A 7,829-nucleotide genomic window follows, 5' to 3' on the forward strand; every position below is an offset into this window, starting at 1 on the left:
AGCAGGTCCCTGTCCCAGCCCACCTGCACCCCCAGGGCAATAGGCAGATCCAGCCTGCGGCTGTCCACACTCCCTTGGGTCAGGGTATTTTGAAGCCTGGGGTTTTACCCTCGGATGGTCAGCAAGGGCCTGGAACGCAGCACGTTCCCCATGCTGTTCCACCGCGTCCGCTCCCCACAGGGCCTCTGCTCCCACAGCCCTGCTCGAACAAACTCCTCAGCTCAAACCCCTGCACTGGAGAAAGGATCCGCTGTTGCCCCTGGATAGAACATTCCTTCTGCAGCCGGCCTGGGGACTGCTGAACCGGAGAAGAAAAACACATTGTGACTTCAAACAGACCCAGCGCACTTACAGGATCTGGAGAGAAACCATTTTCTCCTCGGCAGCACAAAGCCCTCACTGAGCTGCTGCCGAGCGCGGCTTTTCCCCTCCACCCCCATGGGGCCTTGTAAAGAAACCCAACTCCCTGCCATCCCCCTGGGAATGAGGAGCGCCATCCAGCCCCAAAGCCCCCTGCCCTTCCAGCCCAGCACCAGCCGCAAGACCAGCCTGTTGCCCCTCGGAGGAGACGGTAAAGTGGCCGGGTCTGGGGACCGCTCACTGCTGTTCTCTGCAGGACGTGTGTGCAGATTTACGGCCACGTCAGATTTATGATCAGCACTAAAATATCCGAAGAAACGTGCACGCGAGATTTACAGTAACCGCTGGAACGCGCCGGTCCCCATCAGGAAGCAGCGTTGAGCGCGGACAGAAATGCCCAACGCAGCAGAAGCGCGGGAGCTCGCTGACCGTGATGTGAGCAGTGGCTTCCCAAAGCTGGGCAAGGCAGAAGCCTCTCCGGGCCAGCTGAAACTTTCCCTCCAGCTCGAAAAAGAGCAAAGGAGAAAAAAAAAAAAAAAAAGAAAAAAAGAGAATCCCAGGGGAATCGGGGCCAGCCCCAAAAATGCTGGGTGGCTGCCAGCCAGCCCTGAAGCAGTCCCACTGGGTTGGCACACAGTTGGGCCCTGACCTCTTGGATGGCGTGTTTGGCCCCTGACCCCTCCACACGTTCGTGAAGCTGAAAAAAAACTAGCGACTCCTCAGCAGGGGCTGTTTATTTTCTCTCCATCGGACTCTTCCCATTGCTCCATCCCCGGTCAGTGCTGGGGCTCCCTGCCTCCCCCGGGACACACGGGACAGTGCCCAGGCGATGCTTGCTGGTGTTGCCAGCCCCCACGTTGGCTATCCTTCCCCAATTCCCAAACCGCTGATGGGAAGCAGGTTGCACGGCGCTGCCTGCAAGCGTGGGGCCCCACTGGGCTCTCCGCCTGCAACTTCATCCTCTGACACCTCTCCAGCAGGCAGGGATCCCCGGGTGGGTGCTCGGGAGCCTCCATACCGGGAGGGCTGGGTGCCTGTGGCTTCCCCTTCTGCTGCGGGGCTCCCGCTTAGCCGGGAGCTCATGGACCCGGCAGGCCCACCAGCTCTGACTCCTACAGCGTACAAAGGAGAAGGGTTTTTAATTTTTTTTTCCCTTTTAAAGGAGAAAAAACCAAATCGAACGGAGGGAGGATGAAAAGGAACTCGGGCAACAAGCACCCCCGAAACTTTCTACAAAGCCCAAAGCCGGAGGAAAGATGTCCCCCCATCCACCTCAGGGGAGATGGGGCTCCTGCCCACGGCCACCCCCGGAGCCGCGGCCTGAACCCCGCAACGCGGGGCGACGGCAGCGCGAGCCCGAGCACGACACCGCCTCCGAGCAGCCCCCACCGCCCTCCGCCCGGGCGGAGGCACCCACAGCTCTGCTCCAACCGGGGCTTCTCCCTTCCCTTCCCTCCCTCCCTCCGGCAGTGGGTTCGGTTACCGGACACCGGAGCGCCGCCGCTCCTGGCACTCCTGGCCAGAGCCCTGCATACTTTGTGCCGAGACAAAAACCTGTCCGGGCCCCCTTCTCTTCCTCCCCTCCGGCGCGACCCGCCTCGCCCGTCTGGGGATCCCCAGTCCCTCAGTGGGGCCAAAAGCCGCTTTCCTCGCTCAAACCTAGGGGTGCTTTGACACCCCGCGCACCGGGGTTCATCCTTCGAGGGGGGAGGATTAGTCCCCGTTCTATTTCCAACTCCACCGGAGCTCAGGGGTGGGCGAGCCGCGCAGCGCAGACCCGCTCGGGGGTGGATGCGGCACGCGTGGCCACTCGCCCCGGCGGTCCCACGCTGGAGCCGCGGGGGTTAAAGCGGCGGGCGCGGCGAGCCCTGCCGGGGAAGGGATGGAGCCGGACACGGCACACGGACACTCCTTCCGCGGCCCCACCAGTTCTGGCACGCCGCGAGCTTCCACTGAAAGAAATATTAATTTTCCAGCCCTCTCGGTCGTGGCGAAAAGCCTCGAAACGTGAACCGAGTATCCAACGAGGCGCCGCTCCCTGCCAGCAGCCGCCGTCCGCGGAGCAGCGCCGGGCTCGGTTCCACGGGGCGTTGACTCTGAAACCCACCGAGGGCGGCGGAGCGCGGGGAGCGGGGCTGCGGCGGGAGATCCCCGCGGGGACAAACCGGCCGTTCGCGGCGCCACGACGAGCTGAGCCACGACGAGTCGGCGGGCCGGGGACACCCCGGAGGGTGCGTGCGCCCGTGCGCACTCGCCCGGGCCCCGGCACGGCGGGCGGGGATGCCCGCCCGGTACTCACCCTCCAGAGCCCGGCGGCCGCCGGGGAGCAGCAGGAGCAGCAGGAGGGGGAGCAGCGGCGGCGGCGGCGGGGGGGCCCCCGGGCGGGCCGCGGCCATGGCGGGGGCGGTGCGGGCGGCCCCGCCGGGCAGTCCCGAGCTCGGCGCCACGCGCGGCTCCTCTCGCCGCCGCGCCACGATCGCGCTCTGGCGCCGCCGCCGCCGCCGCCGCCGCTGAGCCGTGAGGGGCGGGGCCCGCCCGCCAATCACCCCGCCCCTGGCAACCCGGCGCCCTTGGCGACGGCGAGAGCGGAGCCGATTGGGCGGTGCCGGGTCGGGGGGCGGGGCCTCTGCGGAAAGATGAATTGGAGGGGGCGGGCCCTGCCCGGCGCGCCCCCGCTGGCCCCGCCCACGGCGCGCGAGGCGCAGGGCGGGGAGCGCGCCCCACCCAGCGGCCGCCCGCGGAACTGGGCTCTTAAAGGGGCCGCGCCGCACTCTCCTGGCTTGCTCCGCGCACCCCCAGCCCGGCGTGAGCCTGGTCCTGTGTGTTGACGGGCCCCTCTGTGCCACACTACTGGCAGTCTGATTTACCTGTGCCACCCATTGCCATCCCATCCTCTACAGTCCTATGCCATCCTCTCATGCATCCCACCCTGGGCCATCCCATCTCAAGCCATTGCCCCCTAACCCATCCCATACATCCCATCCTACCTCACCCATCCCATCCCATCTCATCACATACCTCCTCATCCCATTCCATCCCCACCACATCATGATTCCCACCACAGGGACTCGGATGAGTGCTGGGATCCCAGCCAGGGTGATACTATACAGACATCCCCAGGATCCCTTCCCCTACCCCCAGAGTGCCTTCCCCATCACATTTCTTGTGGGAGAAGGCACTGGCTACTGTGCATGCAGCCACAGCTTCCAAGCCTGTGAGTGCTTCAGTCTTCTTCCCCTTCTGTCCCAACATTGCCATGGAAAGGTTTTGGAGCCCTGTGTTGGACAGACTGCTCCCTTGGGATGGTGTACACACACATGCTGTCCCTGTGGTTGCAGCCACATCATTCGGGACAGATACATACCTGCCGTGCCAGGTGCGGGACACAGGCTGTGACCTGTCCTGGCCCTCTGTGCGGCGTCTCCTCCTTGGATTCCTCGGGAGGCTATGCTTGGGCTTAGCAAAATCCCCCAGGTCCCTGATGTTGAGGTATGTTGATGCTCCTGGTCCCCAGGGGTGGCTGGAACTCCAGCAGGTCCAGGGGCAGTGGGGTGCATGACTGGTTGCATCACCCCAGGCAGCCTTGTCCCCCTGGCACAGCCATCTGGGCTGCCCCCTCCACAGTCACCTGCCATCTGCCAGCAGCACCTTCCACACTGCTCCTGCCCCAGAAATCTGGCCCAGAAATTCTGTAGCTGTGCAGACCCAGTCTCAGCCCCACACAAGCACAGTGGGGCATCCACAGGCCCACGCTCCTGGCTACACTCCCTGCAGCTGCTGGCAGGAGCTGGAATTTGGGAGGTTATCAGACCTGGCTGTTGTTGACCTCTCCACTATGCAAACAGACGCAGAGCATGTCCATATAACCTCTGCCTTCTGCTGCACAAACCAACTCTGTGAATGGGCATTTTCCTTTCTTGTCCTGGAAGGATTCCCATTTCCAAGCCCTGGCCACAGAGATTGGCACAGGCCTGAGCTCTGCCTGGGCTACTGAAAATTCGGAGATGACCAATTCCTACTGCAGGAATTCTGGCATCCTCTGGGAGCTGCAGGGAGTCTCAGCAGAATGCTGTGCCCTGAGGAGTGCCACAGTGCCCCAGCACCACTAGGCACAGTTTCCAAAGGGAAAAGCCATGCCTGAGAGAACCAGTGTGCTAATTTAAGACAGGACATATGACATATGACTGTGATAAATATCTGTGAGGGACAGGAGATGCAGCAAGTGGGGCATTGCACTCTCCAGGTGAAAGGAAGCAGTTGAGGAGCAAAGCAGAGGTAAGGGGATTGCATTGGTGGAAGACACCAAAGTTTCAGCCAACAACCAGAAGCTGTTGGTTTGGACACACTGTCACTCAAGGAGATGAGCAGTGGAGAAGCGAGTGACAAAGCCGGCACCATTAACATGTGCACTGGGGTACGATGCTGCATCAGTGGGGAAGGAGAGGGCTGGGGGCTGATGGAGATGTTGAGACTCTTAACCAGGGGCCAGACTCAGGGTGGGAAGATTTGCTGTCTCCTTATGAAATCACTCCTGGGAAATCCTCCCTGCTGGAGACACCGTACCAATTCCGGCAGCCAGAGCCTGCTGGCTTAGTGAGATGCAGAAACCTCGTTTATTCTGCAATTCCAGAGGTCTGAGTTACCCAAGCACAAAATTTCTGAACGGAGCACATGGGGAAATTGCTTATTCACACTTGAATAACTCAAAAATGGCTGAACCAATTTTACTTAAACTTTCTCCAAGAATTCCCCTTGGAGCCAAGCCATGCCTGGCAAATTTCAGCCCGAAAGGAATTTATTTCAGAATAGGATGAGAAACTGGAGCAGGCAACGGGGGGGCGCGGGCTGGGGGAGGATGCTCCATACAATCGAGTCTCTCCCCACGTGCTGTAATTAATGAACCCCTGCTCGCTCCCACTGGGCTGGTGCTGCCAGCCGACCTCTCCCTGGGGCCTCAGGCTCCCCTGGTGCTGGTGGGTGCAATGCCGTGGTCTTGACTGGAGCCTGAGGATTTTGGGGCAGATCGATGGCCAGGGAGCCCCAGTTGCTGCCTGTGTGTTGCAGCTGGTGGGCAGCCTGGGGAGCAGTGCTGGCAGGGCTCTGATGCCTGCACAATAGGAAATAACTGTGGTAACTGCGTGGTATTTTCTGGCAGGGGCTGGCTCTGTAATGTCAACCCGCCTGCTTGGGCAAGGACTCAGTACTGAGTATGGTGCTGCTGTGGCCCTCAGGGTACTGGGTGATGGCGTGGCTGGGGGGCACATATGTTTATATAGACATGGACATCTCCTGGCCACAAAATGTCCCTGCACAGACACTCAGCCTCAGTCCCCTCCAATGGCACCTCCCTGGCACTTTGGGGTGATGGATGGAGCTGAATAGGGCTGTAAAGAGGAGCCTGTTGGCACGACATGGGCAGGGGTGGACTGAGAGCTGAAATGCAGCACTGTGGGGTAGGCAGGGGAGCGTGTCTGCAGCATTGACCTGAGTTAGGGATGTTTTGCCTTAGAACAGCCTACAGCCTGCATGGCAAAGCTGTGGAGCCCACAGTGTCCCTGGGAGGCATTCCCATGCAGACAGGGAGCAGCAGAGATGAAAGAAAAACCTCGAAAAGCAGCAACGGCCATGGAAGTTCAGAGGACAAACCTCCCAGCCAAGCCCTCTCTCTGTAAGAAATTTCCTACCTAGAGACCCAATCCCGCTGAAGCAAGCCTGACTTTCACTCCCCATTTCCAAATGCAGTCCTTATGTGCTCCGGTGATGGGCCCACATCGCACAGGCACGTGCACAGTGTGTGTCAGACCATGGCCCCGCACACGGGTGCACCCACACACCCTGCCTGCTGTGCCCAGCCACCGCCCCTCACCTCCTTTGCATGCGGCAACCTCAGCTGCAATTTCATAAGGAAAGGTGATTAGGGAACAATTATTCCTATTTTCTCAGAAGATCTAAGGGGCATCAAATGAAATTACCCAGCAAGAATCTAAAAACAAACAGACGGGAGTACATTCCTCACCAGGCAGCCAGTCCCAGGAGCGCATCGCCACAAGGTAGGTACGGGGATGCGTTTGAAGGGTGGAATGGGGGAAAAAGCCCTGCAAGAGGCCTCCGTTGCCTGCTCACTTGGAGGGCAAATGTGCTGGGGATATGGGAAGCTGGGTGGGGGGTACCACTGTAGTGGGGCAATTATGGCATCAAGTGACATCATCAAGTCCCCTGTCCAAAAGTCAGCACTCAAAAGGGCAACATCTGAGCAGGCACTTGGGGCAGCCATGTGGCTGCTGGGGGGTCCCCTATGCCCTCCCCAGTCCAAAGGGAGCCCCAGGGTGCCCTGTTCCCAGGGCTGGGAGTGCTGCCGGGTGCCAACTTGCCCAGCCGGTGTGTTTCCCGCCAGACCAGAGCGGGCTCCAGCCTGTCTCCTTCCCAGGCTCCCTGGGCTCTCGCCCCTCCGGGAGCTCCTCCCTGTGCTGCCAGGCGCTTGATGCTGCCAGCGGGTTGGGGTGGCTGGCAGCACCCATGCCAGCCCGGCTGGGCCCAAGCAAGGCAGCCACCTCCTGCTGCTCCTGGTCCCCACTTCAAAACCCTCTTCTGTCCCACCCACATCCACCACCCCTCACCTCTGGCAGCTTCAGGATGCAGTTTAACACTTCAGCACTTAAAATTTCAGGTGCTAATTGCTTAGTAATGAAAACTTTAATCACAGGGCAATTAAAACCTTAAGTAGCTGTGGGAGATCCATTCCACGTCAACAAAAAAAGAGTGCCGTCACTGCTCCAGCACCACCCTGGCATGGCAGGGCACTGCACGGCTGGGAGAGCCCATCCTGCCTCCCCCACTGCTCCCTGCTCTGGGGATCTGAGGAGCCCCCCTTCCCACGCTGAGCAGGAGGTGGCCGAGGAATGATCAGCTACTGCCGTAAAACTTAAAACCCAGCTAATTTCGGATTAAGTGCCATATGAAAGGGTTTTGTTATTTTAAATCTCCTACTTTCCAAATTCCCAGGATTAAAATTCTCTGCATTTATTTTAACCACATAACATTTGCAGACAAATCACTTCTCCCAGTGCAAAGTTTGAAGCAGGCTTAGCAGATCTAAAGCCTGGCCACAAGCTCCAGGGTGGAATCGCTGGAAGTGGCTGCCAGCGGCCGCCAGCCTTGTTTGCTGGCATGCGCTTGCAACAGAGCTCAGCCACCATTTCTGCAAGGGGAAAGGGCCTGCTATGTGCTGGAGCCCTGGGAGGCAGCATGAGGAGGAAGGGTGGCTGTCATCCTGGGTTCTAGGCTGATTCCTGCACTGGGGATGTGCCCTTGGGAAAATCTGATGAGGTTTGTGTGTTTTGAAGAGCCAGCCCTGTCCATCTGCCACGGGGTGCGTGTTGCAACCATGCTGATGCTGTCCAGGTGACACTGTCCACTTCTGCATCACCCCTTTGTAATCAGATGCTGACAAATGTTGCACCAAAAATAAA

The 7,829-nt window shown here is 59.8% G+C and overlaps 1 protein-coding gene across 3 annotated transcripts in view; it reads right to left on the minus strand.

Annotated features, from left to right (window-relative positions):
- Window positions 1–2,696, minus strand: part of EPHB3 (EPH receptor B3) — a 29,338-nt gene extending 26,642 nt beyond the window's left edge. For all 3 annotated transcript variants that reach the window (XR_003528367.1, XM_027647409.1, XM_027647408.1), the window contains exon 1: window positions 2,660–2,696. The gene's annotated coding sequence lies outside the window, so the exon portion shown is untranslated. The remainder of the gene's footprint in view (window positions 1–2,659) is intronic.
- Between the last annotated feature and the right edge of the window lie 5,133 nt (window positions 2,697–7,829).

This window comes from Corapipo altera, unplaced genomic scaffold (assembly GCF_003945725.1).
Source record: "Corapipo altera isolate COAL_440 unplaced genomic scaffold, ASM394572v1 113, whole genome shotgun sequence".
Classification (NCBI taxonomy): Eukaryota; Metazoa; Chordata; class Aves; order Passeriformes; family Pipridae; genus Corapipo; species Corapipo altera.